We start from the raw sequence: 27702 nt of genomic DNA on the forward strand, positions 1-27702 counted from the left end.
CTCTCTACCTGACCATTTCTTCCTCTCACAAATCTTAACTTCTGTATAAACCTCACCTCTCTATCTCTATTTCATGTATGTCTCTCAACTTCCTAATTTCAGTCTACACTGCATTTCTCTTTGTACCCTTCATTGCTCTTGCTACTTTCTTTATTCTCCACTACTCTATTTACCTGACCCATTTTTATATACCCCTTTTGATTTTTCTCTCTTCATCTCTTTTTTCCCTAAAGTCTGTTTGTCTACCTCTAACTCTCTCTGCCTTTACCCTTTGGTGTCTAATTCACCTCATTTTCTATGTTATCTCTCTTTACTTCATGCACTTAATTACTGTACTCCTCTGTCTCTCTCTACATTTATTTCCACCTAGCTCTCTCTTACTCTACCATACTGTAAAACCGTACCTGTTTATCTACCTCTCATTCTCTGCCACATCTTCGTCTTTCTCTTATTTTATCATTCATTCTGGCTACATCCTCTTTCTCAGTTTATTTTACTTCTCTCCCTAACTCACATATATTTCTACATCATCTCTATCTCGACCCCCTTCTCCCTCTACTTCAGGACTAATACTGTTCTCTTTATGTCTATGTCCATCCTCTGTATCCTGCCCCAACCCATTTCTCTTAGTCAGCACAGCTATAGGTAACTGTCTAGCCAAGAAGTCCAAGCATTTAAAGAGGTGAAGAGTTACAAGGCAACTGAAAAGAAATTGGGAGAACATTATTAGATTGCTACCCAATTGTATGGGAAGAGTCTGTGACCAATGCTTTGATTTTCACTGTTGCAGCAAGAAGTGAAGGCATTTCATTTAGGAATATTCTAGTTATTTTACAAAGAGAGGGGGGTCTTAGTTAGTGAATTCTAAAGCCACCATTCAAATTAATTGAAACCACGATGCAGTCAAAGCATTCACAAATAAGCGACAATTTGGAAGAGTCTATGCTAAGCGACAGGTACCCCAATGTAAAAGGAGACTATTAGAAGTTTATGTTTACACGGGTTATCTTTTAATGAGTGTTTTTGAGTTTTGTTTGTTTGTTATTTGACATTAATTGCATGAAGGTGGAACATAAATAACATAATGTATTATGTCCTTCCAGGGTCTATTTTCATATGCACAAATATTTTGGTCTGACAAATATATTTGAAGGAAGACCGAAACGTCGACTTGACTGTCTGTTTCCCCAATCATCTCATGTTTACATGACAATAAATTGTTCAAATATGACAATTGTTTATTGTTTGATTAATTGAGGAACTGACATGTTTATTCATGTTTATTCATGAAGTATAGGTCAGAATATATAGGACCTTTTTCATGTCTCTGCATTTGATCTTATGAAATTTACTTGTATGTACCCTATCAAATAAATTTATAAATTTTGAAAAGATATTCCAGTGTTTCTCTATTATTTGCTCTGTTATTTCTTCTAAATTGTTGCTTATTTGTGAATGCTTTGACTGCATCGTGGTTTCAATTAATTTGAATGGTGGCTTTAGAATTAACTAACTAAGACACCCCTCTCCTTGTAAAATAACTAGAATATTACTAAATGAAATCCCTTGCAGGCACCCTTTACCAGTGAATACGATTTATGCCCAAGCCTCCAAGGGTATATTGGGTAAACTCATTGTTACAGTTCAGAAGTGAAGGGAGTTATATCTGTGTTTATAAATATAGAACTAAAGCTAGAACGTCAAGCACTATGTGCATATTTCTTATTTGTTATTATTCACTAGTCCACTAAATATATATCAAGTCTGTTTTATTTCTTGTAATCATTTGCTTTTGTCAACCTAATGTTTTATTTTGTCTTTTTATTGTAGTTCAAAGCTTTTGATTCCCTTGGTTGACTTGCAGTTTCAGTATTGATAGATCTGAAGTTTGTGTGGTTGCATGTGTTTGGTTAGAAACAGGTTTTTTTCAATGCTTACTTCAAATGAGTATCAATGTCCTGCATAAATGTTTTTTTTAACTGTTGAAAAATTGCTGCATATTTATCTTCTGTTTTATTGTGTGTCAAATTCACTTTGGCTTTGTGCAAGATGACTATTTTGAAGTAAGTAATTCTTTATTGCTCAGTTAATTAAAACCATTGCAAACAGTTACATGTAAAACAACATATGTACATAAAATACTGATTAATCTGGTGCCGCCCTTTTTATAAATGAGATTGTTATAAATTATGTTAAAAATATTAAAACAGGTTTCATGAGACTACAAAGTACATTGTGGAAAGTTTAGGCTTCATTAGTGCTGTCAATAGATTAAGATTTTGAAGTCATTATATTACCCAGTGTCTATGTTAAAATATTTGCGACTGCATGATCTTGGAGCAGATTTGAGCAGCACTATCGGGTTGGAATGACACTTGAAAGATAGGTTTTCAAGGGAGTCTTATGGCTCGTTGCAGATGGCTTCTGCTGTTTTGTAACGTACAGACTTGCGTTGGGGTGATTGTTTCTTATCCCTGCCGAAAGGTTCATTAGATTTTATTTGCTTCGTCCGGTCCCACACTTCTGTCTTTCTGTTTTTTTTCTCACTTTTTCCAGAAATTTTACAAAATGGCTTGCTAATTGAATGTTTTTGCCATCAAAGCATGCTTTGACTGCCTGCCGGCTTATTCCCAGCTTCTTAAGGGTTGGTTTTAGGTGAGGTCTACGCTCTTTTTCCAGTCCTTTGCATCTGCAAAGGTGGTTGAAGTATGCCCAGCCGCAGGCATATAAACCTCTCCTTTGTGCGTCGTGTAAACCCGACTCCTAGGTAGCTTTGACAAGAGCTGCTGGTATAGTTTTGGATCACTGTTCAGCCGTGAGCCCTGTTCGCTAGTCTTGCTTTGTCCTCTATTAGCAAAATTATTCTTAGTGATTTATTTACTAGCTGCTTAAAGGTATTATGAGATCCAATGCCGTTTCAGGCTTCTTGTAGTTCCAAGGAATCTATTGCGTGCTTTAGATACTTTGCGGCTGTGCAATTATTTTTTCTTTCTATCTCCTTCCATAGATGGTAATTCAAGCTTAAGTCTTCGGCACCCTGGATTTTATGCCAACTTTTTACATAGGCACCCATTCGTTCTACTCTGTGGTTCCTCAGGCCGATTTTGAGCCTTATTTGTGCCTGCGAGGTGTAATTAGGCAGGTTGAATATCATTCTCAATGCCTTGGCAGTTATGTTGTCCAATATCTGCGCGTCCCTCCCTCAGAGGCATTCGCTTCCGTAAGTAATAGCCGGTGTTAGTTTTGCCTGGATCACTTGTAGCAATGGGGTGAAGCTATGGCCGACTACTTTCGTTTTGAGATTCCTTAGAGCGATCGCTGTACTGATTCCTCTCCGTTTTATTGCTTCCTTCTGTGGTTGAAATGACCCTTTTCTGTCCATAATTACGCCCAAGTACTTGTATTCCTCCACTGTTTCCAGTGTAAAACCTCCCATTTGCCAGAAAAACTTTGATGTAGATATTGATGTCTCCACATTGCATTTTGGGGTCCTTCCTGTTGCGGGCAATAGGTCTAACCTCACAAGTGAGTGAGGTACCATTTTTATTGTGAGACTTGGGGGGATGGTAGGTATTTTGTTGCTCCCTGCTGATTCCAGAACTTCCCATCACAGAAATCTGCGGAAAATGTGTATTTTTAGTCAATGTTTGAGGTTTGCAAAAGCTTAGTGGAAGTCGTGACTGCACCCTGGATTTCCTTAGGTGCCTACTTTTAATAAAAATTTAGAGATTTGGTAGGTTTTCCTACATGCGGGCTGAGCTGGGGCCCAAACTCCACAGCTACCCACATTAAAAAAGGGTCAGATTTCTGTGAAAGCAATGTGATGTGCTGTACTTTGGACCTTTTCCAGCCTTAGACACTAGTCCTACCTTCACATGTTGAGTATCATTTTTATCAGGAGACTTGTGGAAACACAGATTAGTAGAACACTTGTTATTACCAATGGTATTTCTCTCCATTTGTGCCAAATGTAAGCCAGCGTGTAGGAAAGAAGAAATTTTGAAAAATGACCTCTGAATCACATGCTAGAATGGGTACCCAGGTGTACAAATAACTACTGCTCTTAACATCTGTATCATGAGTCTATTTAAAAAATACATGAGTTTCCTTGATACCAGTAGCGGCCCGTGATGGGAGTGCTGCTGGGCACTGACGTGGGGCGGAGGAGGTGCAGGGTGGGGGGTAGTAAACTATGGATTACGGCGATTAGAGGTAAGTAAACACATAAATAAATGAAACAAATTTCGTTGAGCACGCTGCATCGTATTTGGCGATGCAGAGCGCGCAATTAAATTAGTTTTATTTATTCATATGTTCACTTACCTCTAATCAGCCTTCATCCATAGTTTACTACCCCACAGCCTACCCCTTCCTTCCCCACGTCAGCGCCCAGCAGCACTCCCACCACGGGCCGCTACTGTTTGATACCCATTTTTCAGTCTTTATATTTTACCATATGAATTGCTTTAGACCTGTTACACAATGAAAAATCATTGTAAGATGCAGTTGAGTAGTTGGCTCTGGATACTTCAGGTTCTCAGAAAACCTTCAAACCCTATATATCTACGCAACCAGAAGGATCTCGCTGACATAATTGTATATTGCTTTTGCAAATCGGCCTGTGTGACAAGAAGTTACAAATCAAAAGAATGTCACAAATAGGCTTTTTTCCTGCTAATTTACAATATTTATTTATTTTAACAGTTAGTTTCATTAGGAAAACCCTAAGGGATTGCCACAAATTACTCCTTTATGAACTCTGAATTCTGTCTTATTTTCTTCAATCTGCAGCCTTCCAGGATCACCCATGGCTTTGACCCCGATTTTGACCACATACTGGAAGTAGGTTGGAAGCACAGAAATGAGGAAAAACTAGATATTTTGATTAATCTCTACATGTTCCCGAAAGCCGGGAAGATGGTGGCTTTAGCACAGCAAACCTTTTTTTGATGTCATTTTTAGAAAAAAAAATTAGACACTTTTTTGTAGAGTACTTTATTCCTATTTTCCAACAAAAAAAATGAAATTATAAATATTTTGGCTATTTTCTCAGTCCCCTCTAGTGGAATCATCAAACCCTGGGTACCTTTTGAATCCCTAGGATGTCAAAAAAATGGCGCATAATTGCGGTGGATACCTTAAGAGGAAAAAAGTTATTGAGGCCTAAGTGTGAACTACCCCAAATAGCCAAAAAAGATCTTAACATTCTAAAAGGAAAAGGCGAAACAGCCAAGGGGTTAAAGTGTGTAGGTAAGGTAGTATAGATCATTAGAAGCATGCGTGTTAGAGATAACATGGATATTAAGAGCTTTATGAGAGGATGAATGTTTTGTATTTTTTATTTCGTAAGGCTGAGGTCCAGTTTTTATTCAAGCAGCAACCAAAGACATGTATGTAGTTGACACCCCTTTTGAAAGCGGTTAGATATAATAGATAGAGGCTAATCATATTGTGAGCACTTTGGAATAATTGACTCAGGTTAATGATGAGACACCTTTTACAACAAAACAACAGCTTTCGCAGTAAGGACTGTAGTAATAAAAAAAAAAAGTTTCATAGTGTCACAAGAGGAACATCTTAATAACTCTAGGGCCAGCTAAAATAAAGACAATAGTATCTATCATGCCTACTGTAAAAGGGAATATGAATGTTTTAACAAATAAGGAATGGTATTGTTTAATTTCGGGTAAGCACAATTAGGAGGCAGATTATATGTAAGGCTCCCAGCTTTACATTATGACAGTGATAGCTGGAAATCACTATCTTTTGCCTGATATTCCTCTCTGATTTTTGCCTTCACTCCCTTATTTTAGCTGTACTTGTTTTGTTGTCTTTTGGACTCTGCATACTACACACATGCTAACCAGCAGCACAGTGCTTGTGCTCTCATGTCTTAGCATGGTAAAAGTGGTATACGTATGAGTTGGACATTTAATTTACTCATAAGCCTCAATGGTATGGTACTAAATCTTCGCAGGGCCTCTGAAGTAGTTGCTACTTCTGGGCTGCAGCACTCCTTGAGCCACCCACTAAAGTAGCACTGTAAAACATATCTCAGACATGTCATTGCAGCCTCTGGTGGCAGTTTTAAGACTGATATTTCAACCTGGCAAAATAAACTGCCAGGCCTAAGCCTTCCTTTTTTATACTTCAAAGTCACCCCTTAGGTAGGGCCTAAAGGCTCATAGGGTATGGTATTTAAAAAGTAGAAAATTAATACTTATGTTTTACATGTCCTGGGAGTGAAAACCCCCCAAAGTGTTTTTTTTTCACTCTGACACTTAATAAGTGATAACTTCAGTGTGGGAACAGCTAGAGAAATACTTCTACTTACTTAGTTGTAATTTAAAATCCTTTTTAATAGTAAAGTCGGATTTTAACTTACTATTTAAATGCCACGTTTAGAAAGTTGCAATTTTCCTACCTAAACTAAATTTACCTTTCTGCCAGTGTCTGTGTTCACATGACTGTTAATGGCTCTCTGTGGTATGAGGTGTATTCCTTCCAGACAGTGAACAAAAGGACCTTGTACGTGGGGAGGATGCTCCTCGTCTGAGCAGGTAGGCTTTGGGGTGTTGTAGCAAGCCCCTTTCCTGAGCTTCAAGGGATAGCTTGAAGGCTGTATACGGCTCTTCCTGACTTCAGAAGATGCCTACACTGTCACTAGCTAAAATAGCTCACACTTGGACCTACTTACTCTTTGTTTCACTGGACAGACTGGAGCCAAACCCAGGGGAAAGTGAAGAACTGACCAGCATCAGCCACCCATCCACAGACTGGCACTGAATATAAAGGTGCCCCCTCAGAACCTGAAATCAGAACACTCCGTGATCTGAGAAGATTGATAAGAAGGACTGCCCTGCTATACAAAGATGGAAGACGAAACCTGCTTGCCTCAACCCCAGGTCCCCAGAAGTGACTCCAAGGATCAGTTAACTGAATTCCTGTTTAAGCTACAGAGACACAAAAAGCTTTCAGAGGTCTCTCCTGCTTTCCAGCTGACTCAACCTCACTGGACCTGACCTGGTCCCCTCTATTGGCCTCCGAGGGAGTGAGTCCTTACCCCCCAAGTGCTATCTTCAAGGTCCTGGATCCTTGGTTGGAGTCAGAGCGTCGTACTCCCTGCTCAACTGAAAGTTTTCCCAGATCTGATGCAGAGTGGTGCTGGTCAATGCAAGGACTTGTATCACAGCACCTCACAACTCCTGATTGGCAACTTCCTCCAATCTGATGTAGAGCGATGCAGGACGACTGAGGGCTTCACACTGCAGCACCACACAGCTCCTGATTTGCGCCTTTCCCGGATTCGATGCGGAACCACACAGGACAAAGAATGGCCTCCCATTACAACACCGTGCAGCCCCGATCACCAGCCTTACTGATTTCAAGACAGAACAATGCAGTAACCCACATGGCTGCACCACACAGCTCCTGATCAGCGGCTCAATGAACATGACGCAGAACAAAGCAGAGCTGTGCATCGCAGCTTCACATAGCCCCTGCACCAAGGTCAAAAGGCACAACTGCCACTAGGCTGCACCTGATCCTGTTACCCAACCGGGGCTCCATCGTGGTTGGAGTAAACGTTTGACTTTGTCCTGATCTGGAACAACCAGATACCCGCAGTTGATCCTTTGCACCTTTTGGAAGTCCCTGAAACTTTAAAGCTCAAAGGTCAGTTTCTACTGATTGGATTTTGTCATTTTGGTGTAAAATAATTTATTTTATTTCACTCTATTTTTCTAAATTGATGTGGGATTTTTCTTGTGTTGTTTTTTCATTTTATTACAGTTTGTGTGCTGCATTAATACTTTACACATTGCCTCCTAGTTAACCCTGAAAGCTTTGTACTAAGCTACTAGACCGTTAGGCACAGGTTTATTTAGTGACTTTAGAAGTTCACCCTATCAGAGATTGTTCTTAGTATTCGAAGAGGGTTCTCATCTTCTTCAACACATAATCCATTTTCTTAAAAAGATAATTTTTTGCTGACTAATATAGACAGAAACCACCTATTTCTCTGGGTAAGTGACTTTTGATGCTGTCAGTCATGATTGCTAGGCTAATAGCTATGCAGAGTAGCAGGCAGTGTAGTGAAAATAAAGGGCAATGTTTTCTATTGAAGCTTCAAACAGTAAAACATTTATTAAAATGCTAATGTCATGTCATTGTAATGCATGAGTGATACATTCTTAAAGGCGTCTTATAGCACTAAAACCATTGAGACATGCAATTGTAAATAAATGTGGAAATATACACGTTTTGAGTTAATTTTTTCACAAAAGAATTACACATACAGAGAAAAGGTGTAAACAATATATATACCTACAGATGGAAAAGCCTTAAAAAATAAATACCATAAAATTGGGAACTCTAATTATAGAAATTCATCCCACTACCTATCAACTAAGGATGACTGGAAAGGAGTAATTTTGGAATTTATTTGAATAGTGAATTTTAATGATGAACCAAAGAGTAAATATATCCAAGGTATAATATGTTATATTTAACTGCATGATCCTAAATACAGAAGGTTAAAGGCCTGTTTGGCCAGCCATTAACATTTTTGATCCACAGAATAACCGTGGAAATCATGGGTTTCCCCCACAGCCTATCGAATATATTGAGATTCTATATAGACATGTTAAATGAAAAGGAAAATAGAAAGATAAAGTGATAAGAAAAATAGCAAATATGGTTAACAACGATTGTTTGACAAGATTGCTTTTAGTTGATGAGCCGTGTAATGCAATGACCATTGTTGTGTTTTAGTTTTTAACACACAGTTATAAAGAAAATGTTTATGAAATATGGGCGTATATCTTGTCCAAAAGATGGTCAGATGAACCTATAGATCTACCAAAATGATGCGTCCACAGTTACTGACTCTCATTATATTTTTAAAAGTGTATTAATTGTGAAATGATGGGATGAATTTGATTGGAATTGGAGTTAAGATGTATGCTTAAACATTGCTATCAAAATGTATTTTGTGCTGTGTTAGGATTTAAAAAAAAATATTATGAATGTTTTAAGGATTCATAACATTAAAAAGTATATGTATGATACATTATGAAACCCGAGTATATTGTAATCCACAGATAATTAGAAATTCAAATAAAATGATTTTTTTATTTTGACATTTGGTTGCTTTTTGTCCACTGTTAGCTCAAAGGGGAGTACAACTGGATGGTATATACAATTAAGACACATTAAAAGAGACATGCTATATGTTCCCCAGAAAAGGTGAACTTCAAAAGCATTACTTGAAAAATCAAAAAAACTCATGAAACATGTAAAATTATCCCTATATTCAGTACAACAGTAAAGAAGCTCAAATAAGAAGAATTATGAGCCAAATGGCTAATTACACAACAGACACATTATTGACATAACCAATTCAAAAATAAAACATCAAATGAAAAACGTTTGTTTCTTTTGTTAGGTGGAGAACTGAAACACCCTTGCAAAATGAAGAGACTTACCTTCAAAAAACATTAGACCATGATGTGAGCAGAAAATGTAATGGAAAAGTATTGCCACTAAATAAAGTAGTAGGCACAAAGGAACCAACAGCTTAAGAAAAAAACACCAATAAAATGACAACTGTATTACTTTGGAACTGTAGCTAAATTAGCAAAATTGTTAAATAAAACTGTGTATTAGCATTACCATTTTTTATATATTTAAATTGTTTTTTTATAAATGCTTGTAGAAATAGAAAAACCAAAAAGCAAATGTAATTTTTTGCCTGTTTAGATAATGATGCACACAAATGTGTCCTAATATACTAATGGATGGTAGGAGTACATCATGCATATGCACAATAGTGCATCAAGTTTATTACGCAAGAAACCCAGTGCCATCCCTTCAAAGATTAAATATATTTCATGTAAGGCACCAAAATTATGTAAATAAATAAAGCACCATTAAACACTTTTACTAATCAAAATTAAAAAATAGGAAACATTTCATTACAACTAAGGGAAATGCATTTTTCATTTCACCAAATATTTTATAAATGATAAGTATAAGTTTCAATGACCAGTTGGCTACAAATCAAATTATAAATGGTATCCATTCACTCTATATATTGCAGTAGAAGGAAATACAGTTTAAAAATAATTGGACAATATGTAAATGCAATCACAATTAAAATACAATAACACAACTTTCACAAAGTGTACTTAATGCCATTAAAGTTTGTGAGGTCTCACAAGCACTTTAGTCACTCAATTTGTGTAAAAGGCTCATCCTATAAGTTATACTCTCTTCCAAAGTGGGGTTCGGTTAAAACTGAAAGACATGTACTATATAACTTTAAAAAAGATTATGTGGAAAAGGTTTTCATCTGCTGCAAATGGTAAATGAAAATACACAAATTATAGGGATAACATTTTATCGAACACTTTTTTTTATTAATAAATTAAGTTACAACCAATAACAAAAAAACTGAAAATCATATATGTAAAAAATTTGATTATTGCTTTTCAGTGTCCCTAATCCCTTTCACAAAATGAAAATATATTAATCACCATTTAGAGCATTACATTTGCTAATCCAAATATTTAACAACTAAAAGGATGGTTAGAAAACAATTGAAAAATAGACCATGAGGAAATTAAAACAGCACACAGTTTCTTTACATAGATTAATGACATTTAAAGAAAAGTGCCAACTTTTCCCTGTATCATACAGCTTGTTTTCTGAGACAATCTTGGCATTGGCAAAGTTCCTCTAGAGCTGTTGAAATCCAATTTGGGTTTATTTAGGAAGGGCACTTATTAACTATTTTTCTTTTAAAGGATTTGTCTGTCTATCCAGAGACCAGCTGCTGCTTTTCCAACTATCTTGAAGAATATATATAAACTAATCTCAGCTTGTGTACTGTATTACTTTTCAATCAGAAATGGTTTTATCCACTCTCCTATTTGGTATAATAATTTAATTAAATGAATAATAGAGTGATATTGTGGGGAAAACTATAAGTCACAGGTTATATCCTTGGTGCATCAATTATTTGAAAGACAGTAGTTTATATACCTTTTGCCAGCTGCAGGATAAATACCCAATTCCTAATTTTGTTTTTTAGAGAAAATGATAAACTTAAAGATGTTATGTGAGATTTGTCTAGCTTTTCCCAAAATATTCCCGTTCTGAATTAGAAAAGTATTACATTTTATTATTTATCATTTTCTCAATACAGTGGATGTTAACAGGTATAGACATAAAAATGTATTAGAAAAGGAAGAATAGCTACATTTTTGCTGGTCTCTTCAACTGTGACAAAGAAATGTAATCTACTTCCCAGGCGACAAACACAGCGCTGATATATATTTCCCTGTACAACAGATTATTTTGCACTACATTATCCCTCCCGAAAATCAATGTCTCCATATCTCAGTAGATTCATATATCTCATTTGCCTTCTAATGACATATCTAAAATGATTACATCTTAATTTGGAGAAATAACAAAATAGAGGACGCTAGCTTCATAACCCCAATCTGGAGAAAGATGAATTTCCAAAATAAGGAAACCCCTAGTCCTCGAACAAGTGAAGGACTTTTCAAATAAATCCAAAAGAAAATGTAGACACTAATGATATTAAACAAGAACATAAATCAACAGAAAAGGTGTCAAGACTATTTTCCACAGGGATAGGGAAGAGATGTTAGTGAGAGATACTAGGTATTCAGTAGGGACATATGGATAAGTGTTTAGGCTGAGGTAGGGGTAGAGGAATTGTGGTGCAGGTATGAGTAATCATAATATGGTATATGTTGGGGTAATTGTACTAAGCTGTATGTAGGTGTAGAGGCATTAGAAAACAAGCATTATAAATGTGATAGGTCTCACATTTTTGGGAGTTGGAGTTATTGGCATTATACCTCTTTTGGCCACATATGGTACTGCACCCTGCAACATGGCTAGGTAAAAAAACATTGGCATTTATAATGCCAATAACTCCAACTTTGCAGGGTGCAGTACCTGCAAAGGTACTGCAGGTCCAATGGGACCTCCTTTGGCCACATATGGTACTGCACCCTGCAACATGGCTAGGTAAAAAACACTGGCATTTATAATGCCTATAACTCCAACTCCAGCAAATGCGAGACCTATTGCATTTCTTTGCATAGCCTTCTTTCGCTAGTTTTAGATGGTGCAGCCAGTCGCAAGCATTTTGTAATACCATCACACACACACAAGTGCAGACCTTGCGTAGCTTTTTCTAGTGTCTACCCAGAGATCGTTAGCTGATCGCATTTTGAATGTGGGTTGAAACCTTACTTTGCTTTTTCTAGCAAATTGCAAAAGACACTCACTTACAAGATGCAAGTGAAATTCACAATTTTTATGCAACAGTTTGGAATGGGTACATAACTTTGGTAGAGTGGGGTGGATACCAGGCAAATAACTTATAAGGTTGCTTGATGTCTTGTCTGTGAGAAAAATAAATACAACCTGAGCTTTTACGTCTAAGCATTTTTTATCCTTCAGCAGCACAGTGCAGCTCAGAAATAACACACAAGCTATCTGCTGCATGCCACAGGTTATCAATTGATATATATGCAAGATATAAAGGGGGGTGCTGTCTAGTGGAAAGGACTGTCTTGCAAAACGGTTACCCACATTGGTCTAAGGAGAGGTTGGCTTGTTTTCTATTTCTTGTCTCTAGTTCAGTGTTTTATGTGACAAATAAGGTAATGGGAATAAATTCAGTAACTCTGTGGCCATGGTTGTGTCCTGCAACTAAACAAACCAGGCGGCGACACGATATAGCGGTCATGTTATAATGGGAAATATCCAATTTGTATTACACAATGCAACTGCGGCACTCACGCTTTAGCTGTAAACATTTTAAGCTAAAGTGCAGGTGCAGTGATTGCTTCAAAAGAAAAGAAATAGTTATTTTTTTCGATTTTGTTTTTTTGGAAGCAATTGCGGCACCCGCGCTTTAGCTTAAGATGTTTATAGCTAAAGCACGGGTGCAGCCATTGTAAGCAAAGTAAATAAAGAGAAAAGACATGTGGCCCTTTGTCAATCGCAACCCAACAAAAGGCATGGCTCCCATTAATCTAGCCAAGGCGTGCCGCATGGGAAAATAAAAAAACTTTGCAGAAGAGCGCGTCCTGTAGGAAAGAAAACAAAGGTTACGACCACACAAACTTCTGTTACTGTCTCATTATACAGGATTTATCATACCGATAGTATCACGGTTTGTATCAGCTTGATACCCCTGAACCTTCACTTCACCCACACTGCGCAGGAACAGCTGGAGACCAAGCAAGGGAACTATGCCATAGCAAGTTTTCCTGCATGTGTTGGGGGCAATTGACTGCACACATGTACTACTTGTGCTCCCTGCCGACACTGCACACAATCACATCAACAGAAACCACACGCATTCCATCAATGTGCAGGCAAAAGTGGAGCACCGGGGCCTGTTCACCAATGTGGTTGCAAACTTCCCAGGCAGTGTGCATGATTCCTACGTCTTCCGCAAGCACCTCAGCCCTCTTTCCTAGACTAGTCCGCCTCCCAGCGATGACTGCCCGACCCTGCGTACCCAGGCCTCAATGCTCACCTGCCACCACGGGCGTGTCTCCAAGAGGACCCACCACGTGCCGGTGCAACCACCTCAGCCGATAGCTGGATTCCGTGCCACAGGCCCCCAGCGCACCCTGCTTCACTGCGCTGTGAAGTCATGTCTGTGCAGCTTGCTGCCTTCAGCATACATGTGGTCCAGCTGAGCTCACAATTCAAATCGAATCTTGATTGGCAGGACGGCGTATCGAGGCCTACGCATCATCGCAGGCTGCACACCTGCTCAGCTCTGGTGCCACTAACTCTGTAAACCGCAAGTCACTGTCTCGTGGCTTAGGACCGTGCCAGCCAAAGTGCCTCGGCTGCCACCAACTCTGTGCACCGTAAGTCATGGGCCCTTTATGATTGAGTCTCGTGGTGCGGACACAATCATGTCACTTCCGGCAGTGGGGAATGTGATGTGGTAGGGCCCTAGGCCCTCATGCATAAATAGTGACCACACGGACACTCTCCGATAGATAGTGGAAATGGCCTCAATCACGTGCGCCCAGCCTGTTTTTTTGTCTGGGTCACATGTCCTGAGGGGAAACACCCGTTACATCGAATGTATTGCATCGCGCTGCCATCACAACGCAACTATTACATCGCGGCCGGCATCACAACGCATGTTATCCGGACGCATGCTACTACATCGGAATAACATATACATCGGTAGCGATTACATCGCTAGCGATGCCAAGGTGTGCTTCCAACAGAAACAGCGGCGAAAGCGAATTCATTTGCCCAGCCTCGCATATGGAAATAGGTGTATTTAAACAAAAGAAACATTTACTGCGCCAGATGTAAAATGTTTTTTTAGGTGAATTTAAACAAAAGAAACATTTACAGGGCAGATGTCAAATCGGACGTATGCTACTACATCAGCCTCGCATATGGAAATAGGTGAACTTAAACAAAAGAAACATTTACAGCGCCAGATTTAAATGTTTTTTTTGGTGAATTTAAACGACGATTTCATTACAAAACGTGTACATTAGAAACAGGTGCCAATATTTAATAAACAGTAGCGTTTGTTTTCAACTGTTTACTGCAGTATGAAAACCATTCTTTGCTCACCTTGTAAAAGCAGACTGGGACGTCATAAGCATCAACAATTAGTCAACCAACAATTTCTAGCAATATCTGTTTAACTGTCTTTTAAGCAAGATGTGATTAGTGACCAGTCGCTACGTCATTCATGGAATTCAGAATTGTGAAATAGTTATGAAAATCCATATTGAAGAGAGATAGTGTAGAAAAGTGATTAAAGAAAGGGTTTAAAAGAGTCGTTTGCATAAAATAAAGAGCATAGCTGCATGTTTTTTGTTAAATTTTATTTTGTGATTAAAGAAATGGTTTAAAAGAGTCGTTTGCATAAAATAAAGAGCATAGCTGCATGTTTTTAATTTTTTTTTATTTCGTAGCACGTGCAATCATTACAGTTGTTTTGTGAACCAGGTGTCCTTTTGAAACCGGCAAATTTAGGGGTGTTTTTCATTGGAAGAGCCATTTGTTCATGAGAATAAATGATTTTGGGAACATATTCCTCACATCCACCCACTTTCCAGTATGGCGGATTTTGAACGTTGCTAGCACATCACACTTCGTCAGCATCTAGTTTCACGGCCGTGAGAAACACATCAGCTTGAACCGCGAGAGAAAGCTGCAATGTTCAAGTTAGGAAAACAGTAAATCACGAATGTTAGGAGTACCTGACTAGTCGAGATTTACGGCGCAATTAAGCTTGTGAAATGCAAATTATGCACAGGACTAGTAATATTTATGGCTGGGTAGAGGCGGGTTCACGCGGCAAGTACAAATAATCGCGTTGTTTTGCCCTGCGACGTGATGTTCTGCGGGGTGATGTTCGGGCCAATGGGAAGCAATGCAATCGTGTTGCAAAAGGCTGCGATGTGTTTGTTCACGATGTAATGGTCGGGGCGAGGTCATGGACGCGATGTTACAGCACGCGATCTGTGTGCCCGCGATGTAACGTCATACATCCGTCCTGAGACGCCTGTGCTGGATAGGTGTGGTGTGGCATGCTGACAACTATACCTGTGATCAGCAGATCACTACAGGGAAGACCTGGGACATGTAGTGTTGTCGTCCCCCCCCTGTAAGCGTAAGCAGAGTGGGCTGGCCTCGCATATGCCAGTCCAGTGTAGGGATGTGAACAATGACCCCGGGGCTCTGGGCGTGATTCCTTTCTGGCCTGGACAAGAAAGTAACTAATGTGTGTGTCTCTGTTGTAGTGTGGGCACCACCAGGACCGCAATCGGTAATGTTGCACCCTGTGACTCAAGGCCCACAACATGAGCAACATGGACATAAGGGGGAATCACTGACCCTACATTCATCCATACTTTCACACTTGAATGATCATCGACATGACACATCTGTGTGAATTGGAATGTTTAATGCACATTCAGTGGAGTGTTGTAGCTGGAGCAGTACAGGGCTATGCAAATCCCACTTTCCATTGTTGTCCCGTGGAGGGCCAGACAGAGTCCTTTAGGGAATGACAAGTACATTGGAAGAGGAAGAGTTTAGTCCGCAGTCTAATTGCTGTGTCATTGGTGACCAAACAAAATATGTCAATCCATGTCGGGGTCCAAGGTGAGTGTCGCAGAGTGCATCTGGGGACAGTGCAAGGTGATGATGCAGAGGGCAGAACCATGCAGAAACAGGCCATATGGCGGATATGAATGCTACTGCTTCCTTCGTACCAGTACGGCAGAATCATCTGCATCTTCGTCCTCTGATGTTTCATGTGCCTCACATGTGGATGGTGGTGTTCTGTCTCCAGCACTGTGTGGCACTCACACATCAGGGGGTGGAGATGTGGATGTCAAAGCAGCAGCAGCATTCATCTGCGCCAGGCCTTGTGACAGCAATGCCATGATGAGGGTCTGCAGGGCATGGTAGATCCCAACTACATCATGCTGATGTGCAGCCGTGGCGGCCATTTTTTCCGTCTGCACCCGCTCCATGTTCTTCATGGTCCTCCTCATGTGGCCCAGCTCCCGGATGACAGCCCTCCAGCCACTCTCACTAGACAGTTGTCTTTGTCTCTGAGTCAGAACTCCAGCAATTTTATCCATGGAACATTGGAGAGCATAGAACGGACTGTGGGTGTCCGTTAGGGACTGTAAGTGGTCCCTGATTGGACTTAGACACCCATGTATGGCATCTAGTTTGACTGCCATGCGGTCGAACCCCACCCGCACCTGATCAGCCATCTTCTCCTGGCACCCTAACACACGTCGTTGGAAGGCCATGTGTTGTTCGTGTGGGTCCTGGGAGACAGCCGTGGTGGTTGGTGCTTCCAGCTGTGTGGTCTGTGCAGGGGGTGAGGTCTCCTCGATGCAGCTGGGCTGCTCTGCTCCTGGGGGTGGGATGCTGAGGGTATCCATGAGCTGTTGGAGGGCATCGGTGTCAAAGGTGGGGAGGTCCTCTTTGTCATCAGTGAAGAGTTGTTGGGTCTGCTCTGCAGGAGGTGTTGATTCTCCCTCTGCAATGTGAAGGGGAGATGCAGTTTAACATTGTGTTCACATGTATGCGGATGCATTGTACAAGTTTATATACTGAATGCATGGCAATGTACATTGTGACTGTTTGGGAGGAGCTGCCTATTTGATGCGGGACAGTGGACATTTTGACAACATCACAGATATGTGTTTGTACTTGTACATCATCATCTCAAATTTTCCTGCTGTGCCAGATGTGATTGGCCAGTTTCTAAACACAAGCGGCAGCAGTTGTGCCCTCTGTTCTGTTGTGAACGTGTTACAGTTTGTACCACATTGTTGTCAATGTTGATGTGCTCTGCTTCTTATGTGTGTGTGCTGCATTGTGGGAGAGTCGCCCCTGCAGCTCTGATTTTCTAAGGCCCTTATCCCTTTTAGGCAGTGTGCCTTTCAATTCTGTGCTCATACAGTACAGAGATGTTGCAGACTTGGGTAAATTGGGCTCTTGGTGGCAGTTGGGACTCTTGGGCATGGTTTGTCTGCAGATGTCTTGTTGACGTCAGGGGTTGTTTGTGCACGTGGATGTGTCAGAGTGTGACCTGCTCCTTTACGGATGTGGTCCACACTCAGCCACCTCAGTGTTGTGGCATGCACCATGTCATGACAATGAGACTGCAGCCATGCTAATCGTCATGCAGTGTCACTTGCATTGTCAGTGTGAGTCACAACCCGCAGTTTTGCTGGGTTCAGCATATGTGCATGGGTTTGTTGTGAGCTTAGCAATGTGTGGGAAGGGCCCCCTCTGGGCACATAGTCGAAGGGGACCTACTTGCAGTCTCTAGGTGTGCTGCCGTGTGCAAGGAGATCAGGGACATGCTCCAGAGTCATTGTGGGTGTGCACTGTGCAATGCTTAATTGTGCCTGTGTGCCATTGTGCCAACCTCCCCCTGTCCCCTCAGTCCCTGGTCGTTACTCATCCTCTTGCTGTTGTGTTGGCTCCTATCGAGCAGTGTCCTGTCCCCCAACTCCTGCCACCGTCTCCACACTGATGACTGTGGACACCATTTCCTACATCTCGTCCAGCTCCTCCTGTGGTGCTGGACTCCCACCTCCAATCTGCATTGCTGCCTTCTGGTTGTTGCCGAGTTTCTGCTTGATTTTGCTCTTCACATCATTCTGGCGCCTCTTGACCTTTTCCATTGTCCTCCTCAGCACTCCGTTTGCATTCACCTTGTCCACGATAGACTGCCATATTCCATTTTTTGTCGCCAATGACACATTGTCAATGTCAATGTCAGAAGTTCTTTTATAGCGCAACTTATCACCGCGAGGTCTCAAGGCGCTTGCAGCATAAGTAACCAGAAAGAGAAATGACAGTAAAGAAGAGCAGCTTAGACAACACGGGGGTCCTACTTGGGAAAAGCCAGGTTTTCAGTGCTTTACGGAATTGCTGGTGCTCCACAATGGAAAGAAGGTGAGAGGGCAGTTTATTCCAAAGTGTCGGAGCAAGGTAGGAAAAAGAGCGCTGTCCATACCTAGAGGTGCGCGCACGGGGTTGTGTCAGTAGAGACTTATTACTGGACCCTGAAGGGCCTTTTCGGAACATACCAGTTGAGTTTTTTTTTTAAGGTAGCGAGACCCTTTGTTCTACAGCGCGTTGTGGGCCAGGCACAGGATCTTAAATTGGCTTCTTTGCCGGATGGGAAGCCAGTGCAATTTTTCCAAACACGTCAATGAAGCAGTTCTAGGCGGCATGTCCAGCACTAGTCTGGCCACGGTATTCTGCAAGATTTGCAGTTTTGCCAATAGGTCCCCATTCAAGCTGTGGTACAAGGCGTTACCATAATCAAGATGACAAGGCCCTGGACCAAAGGTTTTCTGGCTTCAATGGGGAGCCATCTGAAGATCTTTCTGAGGCTGCACATTATACCGTAGCAGGTACCTGTCACCCTAGCTACATGATTTTTCATAGACAGAGTGCTGTCAATTATAATTCCTAAGTTGCGGACTGCCAGCTTGGGGGTCGGGCATACTCCCACTTTAGTAGGCCACCACTCCCGAGTCCAGCACCTCTCTGCCTTGCCAAACAAGATAATTTCTGTCTTGCCCGCGTTCAGTTGGAGCTTGTTTCCCCGCATCCAGCTGCTGATCTCGACCATACAGTTTTTAAAATGAGTGCAGGTGTCAGCGGAATCTACACCGCATGTGATCAGCAGCTGGGTGTCATCAGCGTATGACACAGTTTCAAAGCCAAATGATTTAATGATTTTAGCCAAGGGGGTCAGGTACAGGTTGAAGAGCAATGGGCTCCAGATCGACCCTTGGGGTACACCCACAGTCACAGGGCAACTGCCGGAGACCAGGGTGTCGACTCGAACGGCAATAAGGCGGCCAGTAAGATAGTCCTCAATCCACCCCAGGGCGCCCCCTCTGACACCTATCTCCCACAGCCGATGTTTCAAAATGCCATGGGAAATGGTGTCAAAAGCCGCGGAGAGGTCCAGGAGGAGGAGGACGGCCGAGTCGCCCCTATCCACCGCGAGTCTGATGTTATCCACTATCTCTACCACAGCCGTCTCAGTACTATGTGCGGCCCGAAGACCGGACTGAGAGGGGTCAAGAGCACCACACGCTTCTATGTAGGCCGCCAGCCGGTTGTTAACAAGAAGTTCCAACACTTTCCCAAAGAAAGGTAACAGCGATATTGGCCGATAGTGGGATGGCAGAGTAGGATCATCCGCAGGTTTCTTCAGAATTGGCTTTACTTGAGCGTGCTTCCACTTGGAGGGGACATGCGCTTGCTCAAGCGAGGCATTGAATAAGGCCGTAAGGGGCTCGGCTAGCAGGGGCATGGTTTTCGTACAGCGGCGAGGAGGGAACGGGTCCATAGCCGATCCTGTTTTTATTTTACTAAGGCCTTTCAGAGTCTCCTCGACAGTGATGGGGTGAATTCGGTCAGATGAAAGGCTTGGCTACAGACCCCCCCGAGTGACGGCGTCACCAGACTGCTATGTGGCAGGGGTTGGTCCGGGTCTGAGATAGGGAAAGCAGTATATATTGATTTGATTTTATTCTCAAAAAATTCAGCTATTGACTCAACCCATTCTTGAGATGTACTAAACAAAGACTGCTCAGCGCGAGCGGACGTAAATTCCTTCAATATCTTATATAGTTCCTTACTGGAGCTCGCCAAAGTATTTATACGCTGAGTCAAGTAAGCCTTCTTTGCCATTTTTATATTTTTCATATAACTAAAATGGAGCAGCTTATACTTGGCTCTGTCCACCTCCGTTCTGGAAATCCGCCAGTGGCGATCTGCAGCTCTGCTAGCTAGTTTGTCTTTCTTTAGATTGGTCTTAAACAATGGGGAAGCTGCCGATTTTGCTTTAACTGTAGTTTCAGGAATGTTTCGATCTAAGGTTTGTAAGATGGAGGACTCCAAATTAGGTACCATTTGCTCTAAAGAAAGAGAGGGGCAATTTCCAAATTTAAAGTGGGCCAGGAATACTTCCGATGTGAGTTTATGCCATGGGCGCATACGCACTCTAATGTCATTCACGGGGTTGGTTGAAATATTATACGGAAAACTAAACTTTAAAAGATAGTGGTCCGTCCAGATCATGGGGAGAGGGTCTTCCATACTGAGTTTAGGAGAACTGGTAAAGATTAGGTCATGGGTATTGCCCGCACAGTGAGTGGAGCCCATAACTCTTTGTGTAAGACCCAGGCTTTCCATAGTACTAATTAGGAGACCCGTCTCTGGATCTCCAGAAAGTTCCCCATGGTAGTTAAAATCACCCAGTAGGATGAAATTCTCAGAGGCCAGGGCATGGGCAACTATTGTTTCTAATATTAGGTTAACAAAACCTGTTTTACTGGTCGTAGGCCTATCCACTAGGGCACCGCGCCAACTGTCCATTTGGGAGAGTTGTAAATTAACTATCATGATTTCAAGCGTGGGACTGGACAAGGATTCCAGTAGCTTGACCTCAATAGGGGTTCTGGCTGCGATTACTAGACCGCCCCCTCTCTTCCCTTCCCTATCTACCCTCGTTACACTGTATTCCGAGGGGAAGGCAGTCACTAAGTCCGGTGCCGCCTGACTGTGCAGCCAAGTTTCTGTAAAGAAGCAGATATCCGGTTTATCTGCCTCAAGTAGGCTCCATACCTCCATAGCATGCTTAGGTATCGAGCGAGCATTCAGGTACAATGCCGAAATTATCGCGTCTTTTGCCGGGCAATTCCCAGCAGGTATGGTTGGTGTGCTAGTTAGCTGGGCGGCCTTTGCTCTGCCCATTGTAGTGGCTATGGGGGGATTTACAGATGTCACAGTCTGGGGTGGCCCAATGGAAGGTGTTAATACCTGAGTTCACTGGGGAAACGATTGTACCTCCCCTGGTCCCCCTGAATTCAGATGTTTCAGTTCCCATTGGCGGTGCCAAACAGTTGTTGATGGTATTTTATCACCTCCATTATCAGGATCCTGTTTTCCTGCGGACTGAACCGCGTCTTCCTCTTCTTCTTGTTCTTGCCCTTCCCTGACCAGAAGGTCCCAGCCTGGGCCTCTGGGGGTCTTGTAGGGTTCTGGTTGTCCTCTGTTCCTGCTCCAACTATCTCCATTGTGCTTCGCAGTTGTTATGTCTTTGTTTGTGGGTTTTTTCTGCTTTTATGGTGATTTTTCCCGCCTGACATCTGTGAATTGCAGGTCTGGCACAGCTTATCGCTGATTTTGTCATCGCAGTTGGGCCCAACGCAAATATTTCTGCTAACCCTTGGGTTTGGATTTGTATTGCCGTCCCGGTAATGTTATCGCTGACATTTGACGCGTTATCGGGAGACTATCGCATGTTGAGAATGTGACGTTAACACAGAGTTATTTTCCCACGATAGACGGCGATGTGAGAGATTGCGTTAACCTCTTTTGGCGATGATTATTGCACATTCTTGAGAATATCCCTCATCGTGTAATACACTGTTATAAAGTGTACTGTGGGACAGTGTATTGTGGTACAGTGAAGTTGAGTGAAATGGAGGAAGCTATAGTGGAGTAGTGTATAGTGGAATGCCAAACAGCAGAGTGGCAAGGAGTGGAGTGCCATAGAGTGGAGTGGCATACAGTAAACTTAGATACAATAAAGTTGGCAGTACTGCTATACTGCACAAGCTTCACTTGTTGATGTTGTGTGGTCTTGCTGTACCACGGCTCCTGCAGGAGCCCTGCAGCCGTACACAGGGGTGGGGGGGCTGCGACAGTACTGCGGGATCAGTAAACACACATATTTTTTCCCTCTGGGCCGCAAGGACCAGGGAGTAAAGGTACCCCTCCCCTGCTCCCTTGAACCTTATTTCTTTCTTAACTCAGGAGATGGGGATTGAGTCCCCGAGTATTAAAATGGTGGCTGCAACATTCCTCTTCATGATGCATCTGGCTAAACTGACTATTTGGTACACAGGACTGCGATTGGTCGCGTGAGGCCAAAGGAGCCGACAGTTAAAAAAAAGCCCTCTTGACCAATTAGCACGCTCTGTTTTTTTTTATTTGGGATAACACGTAAGTACCACTGTATTCCTGCTGGACCAACTGTCCAGATATCACCATATTTTGAATGCTAATTTCTCGAAAACAGCTGAATAGATTTACACCAAATTACAAAAAGCACACTTTTTGAGTAAACATCCAGCTTTCTGCCAAGTTTGGTGTAATTCTGTTCAGCCATTTCTGCCTGAACCACTTCCCAAAATTAAAATATGAATTTACACGGGGAAAAGACATTTTGGGCCACTCCTTTTTCTCAGCCCCCACAGAGTTTTTTTGTTTGAAATTGTACTTTTAACTGACAATTTCACTTAACTATAATCTCACTTTAACCATAGTTTTTTTCCAGTGAATTTCTACTTTGATCAGGTGGGAATAGCACCTGTACAGACATGATTATGTCAGAATTTTCATTGAAAAGGCATTTGTTTGTTTTGTATTAACTTTGGTGGCTTTTGAGCATGCTATAAGAAACTTTCCAATAAAAATGGTCCTGCGATGCTGGCTCCGCATGGCACATTTTATGTTGATCCGTCAAGTGGGGAGAGGTCCAAAAAGTTGCATTACTCATATTTAACACCAATAGTATTCTGTGCTCACTGATACAGAAAAGACTACTAATTCGAATTACAGAAAACTTGACATGAGAGTATGATTTAGGCAAAGAAGTACCTTTTGTTAGTTTGATATACAATTTGTTCGGAAATTTTAAGAAATTAGTGGTTAAAAATAGTTTTTGGTGAGTTTGAAAAGGTTAAATATAGAACTATATGGACCATTTATTCATTGATGGTCTGCAAACTCAGGTTCACTACCAACCCAGGTTCATGGAACTTCTGCTGATACAGATTAAAAAAGACAAAAAATATGCTTGGATGAAGGAGCTTTTCATCTAGTTATCCATTTCAGGTCTGCAAACTCAAAAATGGGCCTACTTTGCAAAGCTCTCTAACTGGCTGGTAGCAACTTGAGAAAACATGTGCAGCTACCTGTATAGGACTCAGGAACTCAGTCCCCAAGTCCTGAAGCTAGAAACAAAATAGAAAAAAGCCATAAGAGGGCAGGGCTAGCTTCTTCTAACTCCCTGACTCAGGTGGGGGCCCCCTAAGTTAAACTAAAAAAGAAAATGATTTTGACAAGGGGTTTCATTGACTCCAGGAGTGGGTTTGTAGACCTCTACAAAGCCCCCAATGTCAATGAATGTAGCAATGCAGTCTGCTTACCCATGTCACGTGGATCTGCAGCATCTGCAGATTTGGTATCGGGTCTACAAACCTCACAGAAGTTTTAACAGGGACCCACAAGCAAGGATTCGGTAACCAAATGTCAGAGTCTGTTAACCCTGAAAAAAGTTCAAAAAAACAAACATGGCTGAAGGTCAGTATGGATGATCCAACATGGGTCCATGAGTCGGAAAGGGTTAGCAAACCCTCAAAATACGACCAACCCTCCACGGCATATACCTGAAGAACATGTGCAGCAGAGCTGCTGACCAAGGAGGATTAGGCATATGGCCTGGCAGAACACCGCAAACAGAGATGGATGACTGTCCACAGTAGTTTTGGGCGCAGGGCCTGGCTGAAGTCTGGGCCCTTTGGCCAATCTCTCCTGCTTATGGCAGTGCCGCCAACTCACACTGTATGTTAGGCACAGGGTCTGGAATCTTTGTTGCCAACCCTAGCTGTATATGGCCGAGATCAGCAGGGTTTGGTCACCCACAGTTGAAAGGGGGCCTGAAACTATTTGATGTGGCTTATGATAATCAAAGCCCAAAACATTCACTGTAAAACCAAAGGTTAAAGTAAAGTTATGGTTAGCTTTGGTTATACAACCTTAATGTAGATTTTATTTTAACTCAAAGATTCACTGAAAAAAATTGAAAGTATTATTACAAAACCTAAAAAACACAGGAATTTACCAGTTATGTTTACAATAACTTGTGCCCCATCATACTCTATGACCTTACAAATGCCATCTCAAATCATTTTAAAATGATATAATTGATGACAACTAAAATTGTCAAAACTGATGACAACATCCATGATCCTGTTGTTGATATTATTTTTGATTTTCAAACGGGGACATTTTTATCTAAAACAATTACACCCTAATCATGAGTGGTGCTAATTAGTGTGCCATAGTCTGCATCAGTACACAATGTTTCTGTTGAGTGAATATTGAGTGATTATAAGATTTTGTTGCACCATGGGATTTGTTATTTAATGATGACCAGCAATTGCACATGCGGTGCATACCCCATGCGTTAAATAACTTAACTTATGTGAGTTATGTGGAAAATGATGCACGCATACATTTGTTGCAAAACAGCGTCTTTCACTGTGTGTACACTATATTTGACAGCTGGTGTGAAACTTATCGAAAAATATCAGGGCATTTGTTTAGCTACCTCACAACTGGCCCTCAAAACAAGAACAGCTATTTCCATCGGGCTTCATAGGGGTGCAGCCATTTTGGATTTTCACTATTTCTTTTTGTTGAGAAGCTGATTCAAGTCACTGCCATCCATCACATTCCTGATATTGAAATCCTACACAATTACATATTAATCATCATGGCTGGAAGTAGACTCAGTAAACGCAAGTTAAGAGTCTTAGCAGAGGAGGTTGTAAAACACCAGGACCAGTTAATTGGTCATTTGATGATGAAAACACCTCCTAAAACTAGGGCTTGACTGTGGGAGCAGATATCGATGTAAGTCAACATTGTCTCTTCGTACCCTAAAGATTTGCAGAAAAGATACCATAAGCTTAATTGGAAAGTACTTGAATTAATTGCTAAGTACCACAAAGATCTCTAGCAAATGTGAGTTGTCCTGCACAGCAGTTGTATTTGAACCCAGGGGAGAAGATATATGGGATCGCAGACCTACCAGGGATTGCTGGGATATCCAGAATATCGGAATGTGGTGGAATCTAAGAGGAATCCATAACATGAAAAAATAAAAAATCACACCTGTGTAGCAAGAGATGTTTGAAGCATTGATTTTGCATAGTTTACCATACAATACCATAACTATGGGCCGGATTACGAGTGGGTCCTTGTTTTCCAACCCTTGCATAAACCCATTAGTGCAGGGATTGGAATTGCAGGTTTTATTGTATTTAATGCATACAACAACTACTGGATGTGTTAAATACGTTAGTCTTCCTTATATTTTGGCAGGTCAAACCAGCTGAAAGTTAACAGGGAAAAAGTACACCATATTTACTGCATCATTTGGATTGTGGTGTGTTAAACATCAAAATCTGTATCTTATTCCTCAAAAACTCGTACTAGGATCTATGTATCACACCTGCTAAATAACGTACCCTGGGGTATCGTTATTTATGAGGTGCTATAAATAGCACCTTGTTAACAACCCACTCGCAACCATGGCCAATATATTGCCCTCTGTAGATCTGGCAGTAGCCAATTACATTACTGCTATTTAAAAGACATGTATTACCTACTGGCAGTCGCCAGTAGGTAGTTATAGTTAGGACCTTGTTTCTATTCAACATGCGTTTTCTTTTGCCAATATTTTTGGCACCGTTTGACGAATCTTCGCAAAATTTTCAAAACTTACGGCCCGCTTAGGTCAGCTCCTGTCTTGAATGTTTCAGGGTGATTTGTCCAGCAGAGACCAAGAAAAAGGGAAGTCCCATAACGCGTTTTCTCCATGTTAATTTCCATAGGAAACTTTGACATGGGTACAGCCCGAACTGCTGAACGGAATTACACCAAATGTGGCAAAAAGTTAGCTCTTGGTTCAGAAAGCAATCTTTTTTTCAATTGGAGTAAGTCCGTTCAGTAGTTCCTGAGAAATTCATACATGAAAAAATCTTAGTATCTGGTGACCTCAGTGGCTCCGCAACCCTCCAGATCACAAGCCTGACTCTGATTGGCTGCCAACACTTCAAACTAGGAAATGTTGGCAGCCGTCTTGTGACTTGGGTGAATCGAGTCACAAGAAAAAAGGTTAAAAAAAAAGAAAAGGGGGCAGCGTAGAAACACCATGACCCCCTGCTCAGGGGGTCCCACAGGAACTCCGAGGGCCAAAAAAAGCATTTTTTTAAAACAAATTCAGCAGGATTCAGGACATGGCCTCCCACGCTTCGTTTCATTTAAGTTCCCGGGTGGCCCATGTCTTGGAGGCAATCCTTAATTATGTTGTGGGCTCCCTTGGCCCCCACAGCCCCAAGGGCTGCCACCTACCAGGGGCTTTAATATTAAATGCTGGGGGGCATGATATCCTCTGCAGCCCCGGGGACCGCCACCTCCCTGAGGCTTCAATTATTAAACTGAAGCGTGGGAGGGTCTCCTGCCACCACACACTGCCCCAGGGACCAGCACCCTCCCCGGAGCTTTTAATCTGATGGGAGTTGGGCTGCAAGGCCCCCACCAGGAGCCCTTCTTGGCCCTGGGAACCGCCATCCTCCAGTAATGTTCCAGGGTGGCCACACCCGGGACATTGCAGTTTGTTATGGCATGGCAGAAGCATTGATCCAACCCTGCCATAGCAAACATCTACTTTGCTTCATGGAAGCGAGAGCAGTAAAACTGCTCTGGCTTCCATGAAGCGAAGCAGAATTGCTTTTGCAAAAGAACTGCTGGCTCCTGCAGGAGGCAGAGAGCGCGGGGGCTCCCCCCGCGTTCCACAACACAGAGGCCATGCCCTGAGGGATGGGGTCTTGCACGCTGCCCCCACCTGCAAAATATATATATATTTTTTAAAAGAGTGGCAAAGCCCCCCCGGGGATGGTGTCCCTGAGGCCTAAAATGGGCTCAGGAGGGTGCTGCGCGGCCCCCCTCCTTTAAATATAGTTGTTTTTTTAATAGAAGTGGCCATGCCCCAGGGGCCATGAGTGATGTAATATGTGACGTTATCAGCAGTGCATTGCGGGGCACGAGTTATAGTTAGCTCAGCTAACTATAACAGCTGAATTTTTCTGGTTTTGTATGAGTGAAATGTCAGCCTAACTATAAACTCCCTGGAATCTGTATTTTTTTCAGTGAATATATAAGGTTTTTTAAATTTTAATTCCTAACTATAACGTCCCGGAAACCTGCATTTTTTTCAGTGAATTTCTAAAGTTTTTAAAATGCTCA

The sequence above is a fragment of the Lissotriton helveticus genome, chromosome 7 (assembly GCF_964261635.1).
Source record: "Lissotriton helveticus chromosome 7, aLisHel1.1, whole genome shotgun sequence".
In the NCBI taxonomy this organism is placed as follows: Eukaryota; Metazoa; Chordata; class Amphibia; order Caudata; family Salamandridae; genus Lissotriton; species Lissotriton helveticus.